We start from the raw sequence: 21171 nt of genomic DNA, 5'->3' as shown, positions 1-21171 counted from the left end.
ACTGGATTAGATGGCCAATGAATGAAAGGGACTCTGTCTTCCATGCAGCACAAAGCCATAAACAGTCCAACGCAAGTGTGATTCCTAGTGTACAGCCAAGGCAGCTATGATTTTCATTCCCAGTGCCCACACTGTGTAAACAGTGAGTAGAATTGCGCTCATTTATGCATCAATAGGTGTGGTGGTCCTAAAATGAGGTGCGGTTGGGGACAGTACTTGCGGAATGGAATTGTAAAGAGGCAGAAAACCATTGCATTATAAAGCATGAAGATCTGGTCAAAAATCCTCCTTAGATCCAGTATGGGAGCATGCACTAGTGCTGGTGTCCCGTCGAGATGAGGTGCGTCGCACTACTGCGCATGCGTGCGCACATCGCTGTACCCCGGACTTGAAGATGTCACCCGTCAAGATGAGGTGCCTCGCGCAACTGCACATATGGAGATGATGTAACTCGCTCAACGTGCAACTGCGCATGCGCATTTTGTTTTTGTTTCTTCCATCAAAGTTTTTTTTATTAATTGTATTCAGTGTATTTATAGCCTAGTATGTAAAACATTTTCTGTATTTTACGTTAGGAGCATAAATGTATGTATATGTATATTTTGCCTGTCGAAATAAGCTAACTCCAGGTTAAAAATATTTATTTTATAGTGAGTACATTTTATACATTACTACATTCGGATGAACAATTTATACATTTACTTGCCCATCAAAATAAGCGAACATCAAGTAATTTTTTTCAGTGCACACGTGCAGTTACACGAGGAACATCATCTGGACAGAACACCACCACACCACAGAACGGCCTTTAGTCCTGGAAGTTAACTGTCTTGGCAGACAGTGATTTTTTTCTGTTATTTATAATAGATACACCTTACATAAGTAGGTTCACAACGTCCATGTACACTGCCTGAAAACACATCAAAATGAACTGAAAGCAAACAGGACCAGTTGAACCAAAATTTCAAATAACCTGCACCTTACCATTTCACCTCAGGGAGCTTTGGTGGCTCCTCACTGAAGTATTGGTGCAGACCTTTTAACTCACCAGACAAATCTCTCAGTCAAGCCTGCCTGGCACAGTCTGGCTTTTAAATGGAATGTCAGAGGACACTGTGATTGGTTAACTTAATGTTTTGCCCAAAAGACGCTCATGACTATCCAGCAGAACAAATGCAGCCCCTTTGTGTCATGCACCCTGTTTTGTACTCAGGGGTTTAAAAAAAAAAGAAGAAGAAAGAGCTGAGGTGGTTCAGTCATCTGGTAAGGATGCCCCCTGGGTGCCCCCTAGGGAAGTATTCCAGGCACGTCCATCTGGGAGGAGACCCTGGGGAAGATCCAGGACTAGGTGGAGAGATTATATCTCCACACTGGTCTGGGAACGCCTCAGGATTCCCCAGTCAGAGGTGGTCAATGTGGCCCGGAAAAGGGAAGTCTGGGGTCCCCTGCTGGGGCTGTTGCCTCCGTGACCTGATCCCGGATAAGCGGTTGAAGATGAGTGATGTGTGAATAAGAAAGATTTGGACACATCTCAAATGCACCTGTGGTATGCGCTTTAGATCTTAAGTCATAGATGGTCAAGATAACGTTCAACATATCCATGCTAAAATGTGACTAAAATTAGCAAACATTTTAAGCAAAAAGGCTGAAATTAGGACAGCATGGTGACTTAGTGGTTAGGGCTGTTGCCTCACAGCAAGGTCATGGGATCGCTTCCCACCTGGTCCTGTCTGTGTGGGGTTTTCATGTTTTCCCCCATGTTTCCGTGGGTCACCTCCAGGTGCTCCGGCTTCATCCCACTTCCAAAGACATGAAGGTTAGTTGGACTGGTGTCTCTAAATTGACCATAGTTGTGAATGTGTTTGTCTGCCTATATGTGGCCCTGTGATGGACTGGTGTCCTGTCCAGGGTGTACCCCTCCTCACGCCCTATGACTACTCGGATAGGCTCCAGCACCCCCATGACCCCTGACTGGAGTAAGTGGTATCGAAAATGAATGAATGAAAAGGCTGAAATCAATTGCTAAATGTAACACTGAGATGTCTGACCAAAGGGAAGACACCAGAAAAATGACAAATCCCGCAAAAACCTCGGAGAGGTCGCAGCGCTGCGAGATCTCAGTAACATTGAGAACTGCACTGAGACGCTCTGATCATGCTGCACTTTAACCGCTGCACATGGACAACAGCATTAACATCAAACATAAAACTATTTTTATATTGTGCCTAAGACTCTCGTAAACATGTTCTCTGGGTTTTTATTGCGTTTGTTTTATGTAAACATGCGAGAATCACAGGCTGTCTCTCCATTATTTTCAATGGGAGCTGCTGTGAGCTATGCTTGCTTTCTGATCATGTCGTTCTGGGGGTAAGTGAAGTTTGCTCTTTAACATTTTGATTATTGTTCTTTACAACACTGTCCTCTAATATATATAATATGTCTGAAAATTCAGTTTGCACTTATTAATTTCCACGCAGATTAAACGTAGCAGACACGGATTGTTATAATTGTTTTAGCAAGTTTTCATGGTATCATGCATGCAGTCTCTTATTAATGTGACGAAAAGCATAAAAAAATTACATTTTTGTAGTATAATATTCATTTGCAATTGTCATCATGTGGATTCTCTATGTTGTTTTGACTGCAGCGACTCTCTGGCACGCAAGGGATTATGGGATACATGAAAACCCCAAATAGCAAACTTTTAAAATTTTGACATTTATTCTAGAATATATCTATAGAATACTGAAGCAACTGCAAAAAAAAGCTACTATTTAATCAAGTCATCCCAAACGCCTTCAAGGTTAAATTTGACATTCTATTCACCCTCTGTGCCGCTCTTTCTCACACTGCTTCCTCTATCTCTTTGGAGTCCACGTGGCCGGTGTCAACAGGAAGTGAGTCTTGGCAGAGATATGCTGCTTTGACAAAGAGTTATCTTACACTCTACTCCAAAAATGAGTCAGCCTGGTGAAGTGAGCCAAAATAAGACATGGCAGTTGGAAAGGTGTGTATTGCTCAACTGGGAGGGCTCCCAACTGGCCACATCTGATTGGGTTGTAAGCGCAAAGATTGAGAAATAAGTGCTGTGTAAAAGCTGAGGGGAATTTCGGTAACTCATGACAGCTTGAAAGAAACTGAAAGAAGGAAGTCGAGAGAGAGAGAGAAAGAGAGAGAGAGAGAGAGGGGGAGTAGAAAAGGGAGGGAAAATCCCCCAAGTCAATCGCCTTCCTGTCTGAGAATGGAAGGGGGTGGAGAGGGCGTGTTTTACTTTTCTCCAGTCAGACAGTTGAGACCGGTGTAATATTCAGCATAAAAGTGCACTGGGGAGAAGTCCTGTTCACTGAGTCCACTCCAGTGCTTCAGGGCAGCAGTCATGGTGTTCACTATTGTGTACGGCTGAGGGAAAAGAAAAAAACAGGGGGGAGGCGGCGGCGGTGGTGGTAGGGCTGGAGAAAAGAAAACCTGTCCCTTTGTGTGGGAAGGAGCCCGTAGGAAAGTGATTTTGTCATTATTTGTCAGCAAAGCAATGCTCTTCCCCCTGACCCACATGTATGCCTCGGTCGCCGCTCCGCACGCCTCAGCCGCCTCATGCCAGAGTCCCATATGAGTGCTCTTCAAAGACCCGGCAAACAGCAACACACGGGCTTCTCCTGATGATGAGATCCGACGTCAGACTGGTTTCCATGAATATTGATGTGGAGGATAGTCTGTTTCATAGAAGAACAGAAGGAGGCAAGATGGCTGCCCTTTAGGATTTGTTAAAGAGGACATCCAGACGGTTTGTTGGAATTTTCTACAAAGTGGAGGGACGCAAAAAGAGGTGAGTGAACCTCGACGCGTCCATACTCTCTCTGTCCCGCTCCACTTCGAACCTTAGGTCTAATTTTGGAGCTTGTTTGCTGTCAGGTAAGGTGTAGCAGCTGTCCTCCAACGTATAAGCAAAGAGCCAACATAATAAGGAGGGGATATTAGATAAAGCTATTCCAACATGGCTGACCACTTTCTTTCTTTTCTTGCCAGTTGAAATTAGAAGCCGCCTTTGTGTTTTCCCATGTGTGCTGGCTTTAATGAACATTTGAATGTAGGAAAGAAAACGGTGTACTTACACTGTTTGCTCAACACTTATTATTTATTGTTTCTAAAATGCTGTTTTATTTTCAATTAAATCTTACAATTTTTGGCACATCTTATCAAAGCTACCCCAAATGTGTGTCAAATGTGATTTTGTTTTACGAGACAAGAAATCTATTTGACATTAAAGTGGTGTAAAAACTACTATCAAGTATTTTTTATTATTATTTAGCATAAATGTTTATGATGCAGGCAGTTTTGTGGACTTTGGCATGGGATTTGGGGCGTTCAGTTTGGGGAGAGTGTTTGTCGGCAGAGTAAAAGTCAACCTGGACATGTGGGTAGAGTCGGCACTGCGGCCGAGTGTAGCTTCTGGCTTTGTGTATCTCTGAGAATCAGCTTTCAGTCTTTCTCCGCTGAATGACAAACAGACACAAAGACAAGGCTGACAGAGAAGCAACACAGGGGAGAACGTCGGTGGCACCGGGTGCCCTGGACAGCACACAAGGTCAGAAAGCTCAGAAGGAAATGAAACTCAATCCTGCTGCACCATTAACTGGGGGAACTAGAGGGGGCCAGGTTTTTTTTGGGCCCCTTTTTTTTGAGATTGTAGAGCAGAGAGCAGAAAACAAAATACCTGATTAAACATAAAATATTCCAGTGTAGTCTGATTAATGCTCATTGTGTTTTTATTGTGAGCAGAAATGTGTGTGAGATCTAATTTGAATATTAAAGGTCTGAGTGTGCATGATAATGTAAAAGTAATGCAGACAAAAAAAGAAAAAAAAAAGGTTGAATACGGAAGTGACAGCAGCAGCAATAAACCAGAAGAGCAGGCTTTGTGTTTACAGGCACTTCTTTTTAAGCTAAATGCTTTATAACGTGCAAATCTGCAGTAACAAATAGCTAATTATTAGGTATTTAAAAGAAACCATATAATTAACATCAGCTCCATCAGCTTTGTGTGTTGGACTTGTATATTCTGTTGTTAACCGTCAGTAGCCTAAGGTAAAATGCAAAGTTAAGTGGGGCTTCATAACTGACCCTAAACTGGGCTTTGTAGCCATGTTAGCAGGTGGCTACACAACAGGAATAATGCTAATCCACATAAATTCACTTTACCTTTAACAATTATCAAGTTATCTTAAAGTGAAATCAATACATTTTATGTATAAAACTATTTCTGTAGCTAACTTTAGCTCCATAATTTAGACAACTTTAGCACTTTCATACTTGCAGCATATATGCTAGTGCACATACAGAATCTGACTGTAGCTCTTAAATATGAAACCCCAAAACAGTGTAGGTATATTTCAACACAAAGTCAACTGGAACATTTCAAAGTATTAATTTCAAATTACTTGGTGATGTATGAGGCCTCATTTAGAGCAGCTCATTGTCTCTTCCTTTTGACAGGGACTACAGAACATTGTTCAAAATGGGTTTCAAATTTTTCCAGAGCACTGTTTCACTTCAGCCATGACAACTTTGCAATACTGATGAGAAGTTTTGTCAACATCCCCAGCCATACATTCTATCTATTGTTTATTGTTGGATTGACTTTCACGTTTTGTTGGGTTGTTTGTCTAGTATTTATACCAACATAGTGGTCATCATGTTTCTCTCTGTAGTTCCTAGCTTGTTAACTGGATGTAGCAGAGTGACAAGACACAGCTGGGATTTTCAATAATTTTCTCCAGCTTCCATACCTTGCTAGCTGATGAAGTTGGGTGGTACACATGTCTTTGAGATAAGCAAAGCAAAGTTCTTCTATCGATCGATCTGGTGCATTAAAATTCACCAGATTTTATTTGGTTAGTCCCCATTATGTGCCCTTTCAATTTGGAGACATACAAGATGAGATGGTATTTATTGTTTTTTTCAGTTATTATCTGCAAAGTTGGCTGGCAACTATCTCACCCACTCATCTACATTTTTATATTTAAACTTAATCCCATTAGTAGTGCAAAGAATTTTTTGCTTAAATTTGAAAACTTGTTCCTGCACCATTCCCCGTGTTTGTTTTGTTTTACTTTCCATGAGCCGCCAGGAAATTTTCACACCAACAATGGGGGTGTGTTCACTTGTGCAACGGCATGGCTGTGTTTTGATACAGCAGACATGGTCAGTGCGTGGGACCTGTCAACACGACCACTTACGCAGGCGTGTGATCTCTCGTATTTATGGAGTATGTTGTGTCAAGTGACCCAAACAGTATGAGTGTGTGGGTGGATACGGGATCATCCCATTGATCCATTCATGATGCAACAATCTGATGCAATGTAACATCAGTTACATTGTATCAGATTCCTTCCTTTTCTCAAAAATTCTTGAAAGGGTAGTTGTAAAACAGCTAACTGATCATCTGCAGAGGAATGGTCTATTTGAAGAGTTTCAGTCAGGGTTTAGAATTCATCATAGTACAGAAACAGCATTAGTGAAGATTACAAATGATCTTCTTATGGCCTCAGACAGTGGACTCATCTCTGTGCTTGTTCTGTTAGACCTCAGTGCTGCTTTTGATACTGTTGACCATAAAATTTTATTACAGAGATTAGAGCATGCCATAGGTATTAAAGGCACTGCACTGCGGTGGTTTGAATCATATTTATCTAATAGATTACAATTTGTTCATGTAAATGGGGAATCTTCTTCACAGACTAAGGTTAATTATGGAGTTCCACAAGGTTCTGTGCTAGGACCAATTTTATTCACTTTATACATGCTTCCCTTAGGCAGTATTATTAGACAGCATTGCTTAAATGTTCATTGTTACGCAGATGATACTCAGCTTTATCTATCCATGAAGCCAGAGGACACACACCAATTAGCTAAACTGCAGGATTGTCATACAGACATAAAGACATGGATGACCTCTAATTTCCTGCTTTTAAACTCAGATAAAACTGAAGTTATTGTACTTGGCCCCACAAATCTTAGAAACATGGTGTCTAACCAGATCCTTACTCTGGATGGCATTACCCTGACCTCTAGTAATACTGTGAGAAATCTTGGAGTCATTTTTGATCAGGATATGTCATTCAATGCGCATATTAAACAAATATGTAGGACTGCTTTTTTGCATTTGCGTAATATCTCTAAAATTAGAAAGGTCTTGTCTCAGAGTGATGCTGAAAAACTAATTCATGCATTTATTTCCTCTAGGCTGGACTATTGTAATTCATTATTATCAGGTTGTCCTAAAAGTTCCCTGAAAAGCCTTCAGTTAATTCAAAATGCTGCAGCTAGAGTACTGACAGGGACTAGAAGGAGAGAGCATATCTCACCCATATTGGCCTCTCTTCATTGGCTTCCTGTTAATTCTAGAATAGAATTTAAAATTCTTCTTCTTACTTATAAGGTTTTGAATAATCAGGTCCCATCTTATCTTAGGGACCTCATAGTACCATATCACCCCAATAGAGCGCTTCGCTCTCAGACTGCAGGCTTACTTGTAGTTCCTAGGGTTTGTAAGAGTAGAATGGGAGGCAGAGCCTTCAGCTTTCAGGCTCCTCTCCTCTGGAACCAGCTCCCAATTCGGATCAGGGAGACAGACACCCTCTCTACTTTTAAGATTACTTTTAAGATTAAAAACTTAAAACTTTCCTTTTTGCTAAAGCTTATAGTTAGGGCTGGATCAGGTGACCCTGAACCAACCCTTAGTTATGCTGCTATAGACTTAGACTGCTGGGGGGTTCCCATGATGCACTGAGTGTTTCTTTCTCTTTTTGCTCTCTATGCACCACTCTGCATTTAATCATTAATGATTGATCTCTGCTCCCCTCCACAGCATGTCTTTTTCCTGGTTCTCTCCCTCAGCCCCAACCAGTCCCAGCAGAAGACTGCCCCTCCCTGAGCCTGGTTCTGCTGGAGGTTTCTTCCTGTTAAAAGGGAGTTTTTCCTTCCCACTGTCACCAAGTGCTTGCTCACAGGGGGTCGTTTTGACAGTTGGGGTTTTTCTGTAATTATTGTATGGCTTTGCCTTGCAATATGAAGCGCCTTGGGGCAACTGTTTGTTGTAATTTGGCGCTATATAAATGAATTTGATTTGATTAGATCAGTTTCAAACTGCGTTATGCTGCATTTGGACGGAATGAGACTAGTTTCCTACACTCCAACAAAAGATCTGCACTATAACTGTGGTTCATGCGAGTACTCATTGCTGTTTGTTGTCAAAACATCAAGACACGCTTCCGTCATCATGACCCTTTGACAAGCCAACGCGTAACTATTTGAACGTAAAACAACGATTCGTGTTTATGAAGGAGGAGATTCATTCAGGATGTTTATCTATCAGCCTTGTTGTTTGGTTGCTTTTAATGAATTCCAACTAAATTTTGTGTAAAGGTCACCTTTGGGTCAAGGAAGAGTTGATCACATGTCGAACCAGATTCAGATCAAAAATTCTAATGTCCCATCTTATTTTTATCTAGAGAGAATGATTTCAATAAAATTGGTGGCGAGATCAGCCTTTGGTTAAGGAAGAACTCAGTAAGTTATAAGCAAGATGCAAATCTGAATCATTTTATTTAATTGATATATGTAGTGTTTCCCATTGATTCCAATGTTATTTTGTTTCTCAAAAAGATATAAATGAATTTTAAAGAAATTTGATTGGGAAGTAGGTCTGTGATCAAGGAAGAACAGATTCAACTTTGAAGGAGTTGCAGACCTCTGAATCACTTTTCATTGATATTACTCTTTCTTTTTTGTATTTTTTTCCCACTGATTCCCATGTTATTTGTATCTCTGTAATATATACATTGTGTTCAATAAAATCTGGTGAGGAGAACAGTCTTGGGTCAAGGAAGAACTGATTACATTCTAAACCAGAATGTGGATGTGCAGATTGCGTTTGCTCATGTGTTCACTTGCACCGTGCACAGGATTTATAAATGTGAATTCTGACCTATATAGTAGCTAAAATGACAACACGGACCCAGACCGACTGGTGGAAGCACTTTAATGACTCTCTACGTAGCTGCTGTTACATCAGCGCTGAAAAAGCACGGGAGCATTTTTAGGTCTGTGAGGGGCGTAGTGGGGGAAGGGCCAACAAGTTCAATCACATGCACATAGCTGCTCTCATCAATCCACACCTACAGATAAAGCCGTGTGTTGGACTGCTCCTCTGCCATGGCCTGAAGTCCCCTTTATACTCCCAGGGCAAAGACAACATCACCTTTCCAGTTGCTATAGCGCTGCTCAACAATGCTTTCAACTTCCAACCTCTGACCCCTCTCTCTCTCCAGCCCACGCATCACATATCTGCTGAGGAGCTTTTTTTTTTCAGAAAGGACATTTCAGGCTGCACTATCTACCGGCTGGTTACGGCTTGACTACTTTCCTGAGACAAAATGGCGAAATAATGAGTGTTGCATTGATTTTTTTTTTTTTTTCACAATATTGATTTCTATTCTTGTCTGGGTTTGTTATGCCGTAGAGAGAGACGCTACAAACTGCAGTGACTTGTGCAATAATGTAGACTGTCATTTGCACACATTTCAGACGTTCGCATCAGACTGACCATCAACAGGGTGCAGCAGCAATTACTCAAGAAAGCTACGTTCCAAATAAAAGAACAGGAAAGTTCACACTTAATTCATACTAAACATTATTTTGTCATTTACTGTAAGATTATCTAAGCTTTATCAACTCTGCAAAATGTATCGATGGACTTCAGATTCGGGAATAGAGTCACTTATGCAGAACTAGAAATGTCATTATGCTTTATCTTACAGTGCGCTGTCTGATCAGACCACGGGCGTATTGTTCTGTGTGCTACTCAAATGTTATATATCGTACCAGGCTGATATTTTAAGAATTTTCTAGTCTATTCTCCTGACATATGTAACACAAACAAAACATTTTATACATGAAGCTTCTTAAGTATTATTAAAAGTTACCCAGAGGAAATTAGACTCCTTTTAGTCAGATTTATTTTAAATGATTTCTTTTGGGATTAATATAGTTCTTTCTCATTCCTGTTACTTTAAGCCACACTGAGGTATATACAGTGACAATCGGTGGGTCCACACCTACTGATGTGAGGGGGGTCCTTACTTAATCTGAGCTAGCAAAGATTTGCTTTCTCCGATTTGGCGAATTAGGCAAATACTAGAAACTATCTAACTTTGGCATCGACTGTAGACACATGACACAATCTAATTTAGAACCTCTGAAAGTAACAAAGTGTATTAAGCAATATAAAACACTTTAGCTAGCAAAGATTTGCAAACTCAGATTAGGCGATTAGGCAAATGCTAGAAAACGCTAACTTTGGCATAGACTGTAGACATGTAGCACAATCTAATTTAGAACCCCTGAAAGTAACAAAATAAAGTGTATTACACAGTTTAGAATACTACTTACATTAACCTGTTGCAGTAACTTTTGGCTTGCACAGTGGACTGGACCTTTGACATAAATGAGTCATTTCATTAATGGGAATGAAGCAGGTAGAAAATATGTTTGAATAAACCTTAAGACATGGTATGATCCACTTTAGGGGTATCTGAAATTATCTGACAAGATTCTTGCAGGCATGAACATGGCAAATATATTGCAATAATTTACAATATCTTAAATCTTTTGAACACCAAGTAACCCACCCATGAAAAAAGAAAATTTCTTTCTTTTGGGGGTTGTAAGTCTTAATCATGGGAGGTCAGACCCCCAGCATTGATGAAAATAATGAGTAATTCTTTTTGTTTATCTTTCGTGAAAGATGGCAGTCCAAATGTAATGACATTGTTCAGAATGGTGATTCCCCATATGTTGCGATACCTTTGGAATAACATAGAATAATAACTAGAATTTGTTTTTGTTAACCCTATAATGTCGTACAAATTTTTGATACATACATTTCTTTAGTCAGGCATTGTAGGGTTAAATATTGTAACATATGTAGTCAGAAAGTACACATATGTATTGGTCAATTTACAAACCATTTGTACTTTATAAATAAAAATCACGCCATGCGTCCGATCAAAGCCTACATGGTAAGGTGAAGGTCTCAAATATTAATGTAGGATTTAGGTCAAGGACTGCAGTGTTGGATGTGTTTATCTTCATTTCAAAAAGAAAGAAGAAAATGGTGCCCAACTGTGTATGTTGCCAACAATTACCAAGCCAAAAATCACACCTGGCCTTGGCAAGAATATCAACATGTCATTCCACATTGGTCAAACACTGTTAAATAGACTTATGTAAACACGGCATGTGATTGGTGGAATGGTTTATTGGTTGTTCACAGAGTTGTATCGGTGTAATAATCTTTTATTAGTGCAAGTAAAAAAAAAAGTTATCAAAGGCATTCCAAAGTACACGCCGCAGCCTCTTTTATAAGGAAGGCCTGCGTTGTTAGCCGGGCTAAAGCGTAATTATGGAGCAAGACTGATGAGGCTCAGTTTGAGTGGCACCAGGCCGGAGGGAACGTCGCCGAGTCTGTGGGTGCATATCGATGTCAGGGTTTACCTCAGGGGTGAGACAGCGAGGGCAGCGACTCAAAGGCTTCCTCCACGTGAGCACGCACATGGCCGCTCTGTTTACAAACACCATCCTGGCATCCTGCAGGGAGAGAGACGAGTGAGATGTTACGTAACCGCCCCAAAGCGAAAAGCATCTTTCCCTGCCTTCTCGCCAGGCTGACCCTGCTCTGCTTAGCAAATCTTCTTCAATGATATCGTTGCATATTCGGTGACAATAAGACGAAAAGAAAAACAGAGAGCCACAAGCCAAACCCGCATTTGTGATCGAAAACATGGAAATGCTGAAAACTGCTTCTGGTCGCATGTTGGTCCCACACCATTAAGCTGAAGCCTTCAATAACGCCGAGTGAGGAAATTCATCTGACTGCAAACTGTGCAGGAACTTTCATGCACAGTGACATCACAGACTGGGGAAGGTGTATTTTACCTTCTTTTGTGTTGCGCTACTTCTCTGTTGTGGATCTCATGCAAGGAAGCATTCACTTCCCCCAAAACAAAAGTGGGTCATCTTTGTATCAAGACTTATTTATTGGGGGAAAACAGGTTCACAGTAAATTAAGGCGCCACATAAACCTCGTACATGAACGTAACAATGAAATATGACTAATGTTCTTGACAAACAAGGTAAAAGACATTGATGGTTTTTCCGTCTGCAGTGATTGATGGAAAATAGAGTGTGCAAAAATGCCTTGCAAATATCAAAATGTGACTCAATCTCAAAATAGGCTATTGCAGTTCAACTAAAAGGCTGGTAGCCATGACAACCAGGCTATAAAAGTCAGAATGTTGCAGTTAATATAAGCTACAGTATTTGAGGTCTGACCAGAGTGGTTTGCTGGATAAAGTCTTCTTTTACAGTTGGGAAAGGTCTGGGATCGTGCTCTGGTGCTACACATTGCCACATTCACCACACTATGGACTCACCTTGAGTCCTGCATGGCAACCACCCTGGAAGACAAATGGTCCATCCCCATGTCTCAAAAGTAATCATTTATCAACCACAGACAGGTGAAATATGGGTATCCCCTTGGTTTTCTCCGACCACCAGGATCCTCAGCTCTTAGGTACCTCTGTGCTGGATCATGCCCAGAGAACAGGGCCACATGGCTGACATTCCCTCACAAGGCAAATCCTCATCTGAGTCACCCTAACCAAGCAGTACTCAAGGATCCTCTAAAAAGACCTACTATTAAAGACGCCCAGTCTTCTCCTTAGGTTAATGGCTCACAGCCAAGTCCTACAACCATACAGTAAGACAGGAAGCACCAGGACCCTGAACACTTTGACCTTTGTTCTCCTGCAAATGTATTGGCATCACCAAACAATTCTGTTTAGTAACTTCATGATGCCATATGAACTTCCCAGGTGTCTCATAACCTCAAAAGGATCCAAAGGCCTGGTGAGATATGGATCAAAGAAGAAATATGGTAGTCGTCCTTCCAAGGCTAACTGAATTTCATCTTTAGGTTTAAAAATTACAATAATATCTGAAAAGAGTGTTTGATGGATCTAAACAAGCGCTGCTGGTAGTAGCTCTTAAATGGCTGTCAGAAATAGAAGCTTTGCTCTTTCAAGAAATGTTTGGCTTCATTTCTGTATGTTGTTTGCACAAGACAGACAGCTGGTTCCAAATGTCACTTAGAAGCATAACCCTACCAAAGGCTTTGAATAACATCTCTAACAACTTCTGAGGGCTTCAAGTGGCCCAAACTCAATATTGGATTTCCAAAGTGGAATGCATGCGTGTAGCAGCTGGTGTATTACTGTGTTCACTCATCGACAGCGATCATACTGAATTGCAGCCACAAATGCAGTATTTACACTGGAAAGATTAAAATCTTGATTTTAGCTCCAGCTTTCATGGAATCAAGCCTCATATATATATATATATATATATATATATATATATATATATATATATAAATGCATTACACCTGTCATACAACCGAACCATGACAGTTGCATGGGCGTGCTGTTTGACATGAGAGAAAACATTCTTGCTACAGGGGTGAAAAATGACATAATTTTTGAAAGCGCCATCTTATTTTCATAATTTATCCAAGTGAGAACAAGCAACATATTCTATGAAAAATACGCTTCCTGAGTTGTTGAGGTGTCAGAGAATCTTAATTCCTACTGCTGAAACCAGAAAGTACAGAAAATATCCTTCACTCAAAGGATTTACATAAATTCTACTCAAAAATGAGAGGTGTGTTCACCTCTAAGCTTTTATTCTCCATACGATACAATGTACTTGTTGCTCGTATGATGCAATGTATATGTTCCAATCATCATTACAACACTTACGACACTATATACTAGTGTACTTCAAGCAACTATCTGAGGACCTTGCAGATTCTAGGGTTTGAATTTACTGAGTTTTTTTTTATTCTTTTCACAATTTCATCAGTACAGTAAGACTACAAATAGAGAGCTAGTATTTAATAATTAAGAAAACTTGAATTGGTAAAAGTAAAAAAAAAAGTCCATGCGCTGGTAATGGCCCAGTCACACAGCACACGAGGATTCCTAAACGAAGGGAAAAAAGTAAAAAAGTCACAATTTGTTGAGAAAAAGGTGGACGAAACAGCTTTAACACTGAATAGCCCGCGAAGCAAGAGCACAAAAGGGACGAAAGAGGAACTAAATGATACCAAAGCTAAACAGCATATGGCTTTTACGGTTAAAATGCGGATGAGTGGGTCTCTGGTTTGCCTTAGTTGAGCATTAGGGGTCTTCAGCAGGTTCAAAATGCTGCTGCCAGACTTTTGACACGAAGCAGAAAGTTTGACCACATAACACCCATTTTGGCTTCCCTTCTCTGGCTTCCTGTCTCTGCTAGATCGGATTTTAAGGTTCTGTTACTGGCCTATGAAATTGTTCATGGGCTGGCACTGCCCTACCTGGCTGACCTGGTTGAGCCCTATGTACCGGCTTGGGTCCTGCATTCATAGGGTGCAGTACTTCTTTGTGTTCCTAGGGTGCGGGTCACAGAGCTTTTTCTTATCATGCCCCTGCTCTTTGGAACAATCTTCCTGCACAAATAAGGCAGTCAGATTCTGTGGAGACTTTTAAGTCGAGATTTAAGACTCATTTGTTCTCCCTGTTTTATAGTTAGTATATTGTGTGTTTTTATTGGTAAATAAACAGACTGCATTTATATAGCGCTTTTCCATCTGCATCAGACGCTCAAAGCGCTTTACAATTCACCCCGAAGTCAGGGTGCTGCCATACAAGGCGCTCACTACACACCGGAAGCAATAGGGGATTAAAGGCCTTGCCCAAGGGCCCTTAGTGATTTTCCAGTCAGTCAGTGATTTGAACCCATGATCTTCTGGACTCAAGCCCAACACCTTAACCACTAGACCATCACCTCCCCTTTTATTCTTTTTACTTTTTATGGTTTTGCTCTTTTTTATGTTTTTAGTTTTTAATCTATTTTGTGTGTGTGTTTTTTTAATTATGTCATGTGAAGAGCCTTGGGGTAACCTTGTGATTTGGGGCTATATAAATTAATACATTTGAATTTGAACTGCTATGAGACTGGGTTGGGTTATACAATGGTACAAAAGACCGATCAATGTATCAATTTCCCTGTTTAAAAGTGTGCAATTCAATTTTTTTTAATTGTCCCTATAGGTTATAGGTGAGCTTCCATGCCCGAGATACTACCAAGCCGATTAGAAATTCTCTCACTACCATGTTATGCCCCTTTTAATTCCCCAAATGATGGATGCCTGTTTACTTGTCATCTCTGCTTCCTGTTTAATTGGAAACTGGTTTGCATTTGGATCAGGCAAACAGAAAGGAAATATTTGAAAAAAAAAAAATGCAGTGAGTTGATGGCATGCCAAGACATATAAGTTGGAAGTGAACTGAAGAAAGTCGAATCAATCCTTGCTCATCATTTGGATTTATGGATGATTTTTCCATCTTATGTCTGATTTAAAAGGTCAATAGAAGAATAATAATTCTTTATTATTGCAACACTGAAAAGCCAGACCAGAGTTACAAATGCTGGCAACAGCATCAAATGTGCACAAGCGCACATGTATGTCTGTGAATATGTGGCACTGCTGACCGGCCGCCAAAATCAATGCATAAAGCACATGTGCACAGCACAGTGAAGTAGCTTGCACTCAGTCATGCTGGGGTAATGTTTAGACCAGATGGGCTTTGGGCTTCTCATAAGATGGTTGTCATGGTTACCGTGCACTCTGAAAGAAATTATCTTTGCATGGGGCACAGTTCATCAAGTTAGTCAGATATTCTGACAGTTGGGTCAGTTAGGAAAAAGTCCAGCATTGTGAGGGGTCAGGGGTCACCTAGCCTGTACGCTCAAGACCGTTTTTCTTAATTAGACCCTACGTGTGATGAAACTTGATGCACAGACGAAGATGTTGACTCTTCGTGGAATATTTGCACAGAGTTTCTTGCAGTGCTGAGAATTGCTCAGCTTCAACTGATTAAACTGGAAAAATCCAAGACAGGTAGATTTATGAAACCAGGTCTCATCTGGTGTAGAAGTCAGGATTCCTGATTCACTTTGTAAATCAATGTACTTTACTATTAATAACAGTGGATCTGAAAAGCACCACAGAGAAGATTTAAGTTTAACCTCTGCTGTTAATCACTGATATGGTCTTATCAATATTAGTCAAATTTTAAGGTTACTGTATCTTAAACCTGTGCAAAGTTCCATTAAGACTTTGTAAGTAAAAATGCAAAAATTCTGATTTGCTATGTCTGATTAAAGCATAAATGTAGCACAACACACTTAACTGCTACTGTGTGTTCACTTGCACTTGACTAAGAATACTTGCTGAACTAGTTGTATGAGATATGTACGGAGGCGGGGTTTGCCCCACTGCAACAAAAGCTGCTGGACTGTTATTCATAGTTTGCAATCTGACAAAACGTCTTTGGCGTGATGTTAAATGTGTTTTACCGCATACCCACTCACCAAACACTGATCAAACATTCAATGCCACAATCCAAAAACAAAGCTAGCAGTGAAGATGAGCAGTATTCATAAAATATGAAAAAGTTATACCCTAACTAGTCCAACAACCTCCAAATGAAGACCCCAAAGTGTTGTGTTAACATGGTTTACCTGTATTAAGGTACTGTTAAGGTACTGTAAGCCACCTAGCCTCACCCTTTGAAAGCAGACTTGACAAAACCATACATGTCCTCATCAGATTGTCAGGCATTCCTCAGGGCAAGACCTTATGGCTTTTAAACATATTTTATAATCCTTGTCCTCTGCATCCTGAAACCCACAAGGAAATAAGATGAATGAACAGGGGGGCCACAACTTAGATTTGATCCAGGACAAACTGTACAGAAGCCACGGTTGTAGGGCATTGCAGCCTAGTCTCATGTTTATTTTGTGCCACCGTCACAAAAAGCGCCCGATTTTCATGACACAAGTTTTCTATTTTGCTATTTATAATCCTACTCTTCTCCTTAACTCTAACCATAACCATAGCGTATGTGTCTACTCTCCCCAAACCCTAACCATAACCCCCCAAACCCCCCGTCACCCTACATTTTCTGCACTCATCACGAAATGAATTTGTGTTCCTGTTACGAAAACAGCCTCATTTTCGTGCCCCTGTCAAGAACCCATAGATTAATGTACTTTTCACAGTGGTGGGCACAGCTAATCAAAGCATTAGCTTAGATAACAGCTAATCCATTAACTGAAAAATTAACTTTTATAACACTAAACCAATAAACCGTTAAAAAATTAAGCAGAAGCTAGAGCTAACCGCTAACTTTTAGCATTGACTCGGTATGCTGTTGGCTAAGCCAGTTTCAAGTTTAAACACTGCAATTACAGCTGGATAAATTCAAAGGCAATCACAAACCAAAAACAAACAACAAGCCAGCGCTTCTGTCTTTATACACACAGCCCACTACTATTTAAAAACCTGCAAAAAAAATAATTTGCTTTCAACATGCATTGACTCAGACAGCGTGCAGGAGACATGAATCACAAAGCACTTTTGACTTGTGGTTTCATTTAAAAACAACTAATTCCAGACAGTTTATTGACATTAATGGGAACTGTCACTTTTACAAAGTAAAAATATGATATCGCACATATCTTTTAAAGTAATGTGCTAATTCTGAAGCTTTGAGCTTTAACAGACACATATGGCAAAAGGCATTATGGGAAATTCAAATGATCTCCACTCATCACTTCCTCCTACTCTCCCCCTCCCCATCAAAAAGCATAGAACACTGCCATCTACTGGATGGGAGTGTGAATACCAACTGTAATTTGTGTGTGGTATTCTCAAAAGAGCGAATTGAGGTACTTTAAAATGATATACAGTCGTGAAACTGAAACAAACAACAAAACATGCCAATTTTTCACAAAAGTTGCTGTTGAATTAACAAAATTGTCCTCATATCAACAAAACACATTTCTTTTTAATGATTGACATACCCACAACATGGAATGGTAACACATCATTCACTAATATTTTCCTATGCATAAAGACAGTGTCTGACACCCCTGTAAATTATGTAATTATGTCTGCCACCCCCTGTAAAGTTACTGTAACTTGTGTGTTGGTTTTTACAATGCGTGTGATTGGTGATCCACTTATTTTGAGACATTCTGAACATAAAACTGTGTTTGAGATTCACAAATATATTGGGCTAATCACACTCCCATCCAGTAAATGGCAGTGTTCTATGCATTTTGACGGGGGTGGGGGGCGGCGGCGGCAGGAAGTGATGAGTGGAGATAATTTGAATTTCCCATAATGCCTTTTGGAATGTGTGTCTGTTAAAGCTCAAACCTTCAGAATTAGCACATTACTTTAAAAGATATGTGTGATATCATATTTTCCCTTTGTTAAAATAACAGACTTGCCATTAATGTACAAAACTGTCTGGAATTAGTTGTTTTTAAATTAAACCATAAGTGAAAAATGCTTTGCGATTCCTGTCTCCTGCCCACTGTCTGAGTCAATGCATGTTGAAAGTAAATAGCTTTTATTTTCTTTCTTTGTCTTCTTTGCAGTAGCAGCTGGTAGCTGGTCTGCCCCTTCTGCTGGTGAAGGATAGTGGCCTGATTATTGTAAAACACACAACAGGTTTTACAGATGTTTTTGACTGTTAAGCTTTATTCATTGTCAGCAAAAACAATGTTAGCAGAACGAAACTTAGGGGAAGATAAGTGGTCCACTGATGGTTTTCAAAGTTAGCCATAAAGCTAATCCACTAACGAAAAAGTTAGCTTCGCTAATTAGCAGTTAGTGGATTAGCAGAACTGTGCCCCACTGACTTTTTGTAATGCCGCCACAAACTGCCATGAGACTGGGTGGGTCATTGCTTATTCCATGAGAATCAACCTTTTGCCACATTTGGGTCATTTGCGCTTCTGAAAATGAAAACGCAACACATCATGGATCAACTTGATACTAAAGACTGACATCATGCTTGTGGTCTTGGAGCAGTTGTTTGGCACAAGTTTGATTGACAGCCTGAACTAAACCAAATCAAACAAGCAAACACTAAAAGTACTCAAGCGTGCTACCGACTCTGAAGCACACAAAGAGAGGAGGACCAACGGGTGTTGTGTCACAGTCCGTATGTGATACTGACATTCAACCGGCAACATTTATTAAATACATACAATCTAGCTTATTAAAAAGACTATAAAACCACAATTCCAGAATCATACAGTAATTTATTTTTGTTTAAATGAGGTTCACACCAGCAGCCAGCGCACTGCCTTGATGATCCTCTCAGTATGAAGTTAGACAGGTTCTTGGACTTATCTTAATTGTAAACATAAGCACCTAGCAAAGACTTGTTAGAAACATTTTCAAAACACCTTCCTCAAGGACTAACCATTTTTACAAATAAGTACTACTTAACTTATCACAGTGTTCAAATTTGGCTTTTCAACTTGTCTCCTTTGGCAAAGGTCTTTGGCTCTATGCCCCACCTGGAACAGCTACTTTTTAGCTACAGTTGAAACTATACAAATGGCTAAAACCCTTGAAACATAGTTTTGTCCAGTTTCATGTGACAAAACAATTCATTTGTTAAGTAAATGACCACTCATGACCACTTTATTTCAACAAGAAATGTGTAGTCAATCAAATGAGTTATTTCAAATTTTATTTTTTACTACATATGATTTTCAAGAGGGGTGCGCAAAGTGATATTTTGGATTGGTTTGGGCCCGATATTGGCCAAAATTACTGGCTTGGATAATGGAAATTTAAAAAATTAAATGCGATCCAACTCTTCTATTGCACATCTAACAGAGAACCATTTTACTATGATCACCCATGATCCACAAAAGTACATAACTATCAAACAAGTTTCAAGCCATAGTCTCTACTTATACCCCATTTTAAAAAGTTCAAACAGGATTGAAGCCCTGAAGACTATACATACCCCAAAGTTACCAAGTACTATCAATGACTTTGGAGATCGGGATTCAATTTTTTAACAGTTCAAAAATTGGATCCTGATTTCATATTTGGTGCTGATGATGGCCATAACCACTATGTATACAAAGTTTGATCAAGATTGACAAAGATGTTATGATGCTTCAAGACACCCCCGATTTGCTATTTGGGATTAAACGGAAAAGAACACGGCTCAAAGTAGAATATTTGTTTCACAGTTTGACCTGATGTTTGGTTATAATGCTAGGTTAACAAAGTACACCAAGACAAATGTATTAATTAACAGATTAGTTGTTTTAAAATGAAGAGGAAGGTATCGGATTGGTATCGGTATCAGCAGATATTGAAGGTTCCAGTATACATACAGGCATTGTATCGGACATGAAAACATGTTACTGTATCATGCTATCCCTAATTTTCAGAAGGTCAAACTTTTACCTAATTGTTTCTATTTGGTGGTTTTGCCTTTTAGTTGCTACAGTTTCTCACACGTTTTGCAGGGATTTGCAGGGAAAACAAAAAACCAAACCAAAAAAGGGAGGTGTATCACTGGCAAATACCTTTTATTTTACAAATGGAAAAATAATTATGTATTTACAAATACACATCTATTTGTAAAAACCAACACAAGTTACAACAAACATAGGGGAGGTGATGGTCTAGTGGTTAAGGCATTGGGCTTGAGACCTCGGTTCAAATTCCAACCTGAACGGAAAATCACTAAGGGCCCTTGGGCAAGGTCCTTAATCCCCTAGTTGCTCCCGGTGCGTAGTGGGCGCCTTGTAAGTGAAGCATTGATGCGTAAAGCACTTTGAGCGTCTGATGCAGATGGAAAAGCACTATATAAATGCAGTCCATTTAACATTTTCAAATCAAAAATTTGTGTTTGTAGAACACAAAACACGTATGCCAATAAAGGACTATTTGCAGATCACCCTCTGTGCCTTTGCAGGTATTAATGAGACAAGTTTAACTCCATAAATAAGCTTTATAATCTTTTCACTTAAAGTAAAGGTTTGCATGTACACACTGTCTTTTAAAGCAGACACACTGTCGATCATAATGCATTGCAGCAATGCATTATGGGAGTTTGGGGTTTGTTGGTTTTTTATTATTATTATTTGTAGTACATGTTGGTTTAGGAGTGTTAGTGTTATGGATTTGTT

The 21171-nt window shown here is 39.8% G+C and overlaps 1 protein-coding gene across 1 annotated transcript in view; it reads left to right on the top strand.

Annotated features, from left to right (window-relative positions):
* The first annotated feature begins 3254 nt into the window (after positions 1–3254).
* tet2 (tet methylcytosine dioxygenase 2) overlaps positions 3255–21171 on the top strand; it is a 59363-nt gene continuing 41446 nt past the window's right edge. The window contains 1 exon segment of the mRNA XM_034188451.1: positions 3255–3823. The gene's annotated coding sequence lies outside the window, so the exon portion shown is untranslated.

The sequence above is a fragment of the Thalassophryne amazonica genome, chromosome 15, assembly GCF_902500255.1.
Source record: "Thalassophryne amazonica chromosome 15, fThaAma1.1, whole genome shotgun sequence".
NCBI classification, from domain to species: Eukaryota; Metazoa; Chordata; class Actinopteri; order Batrachoidiformes; family Batrachoididae; genus Thalassophryne; species Thalassophryne amazonica.
The sequence above is the reverse complement of the archived record's forward strand: the minus strand, read 5'-3'. Positions and strand labels throughout refer to the sequence as shown.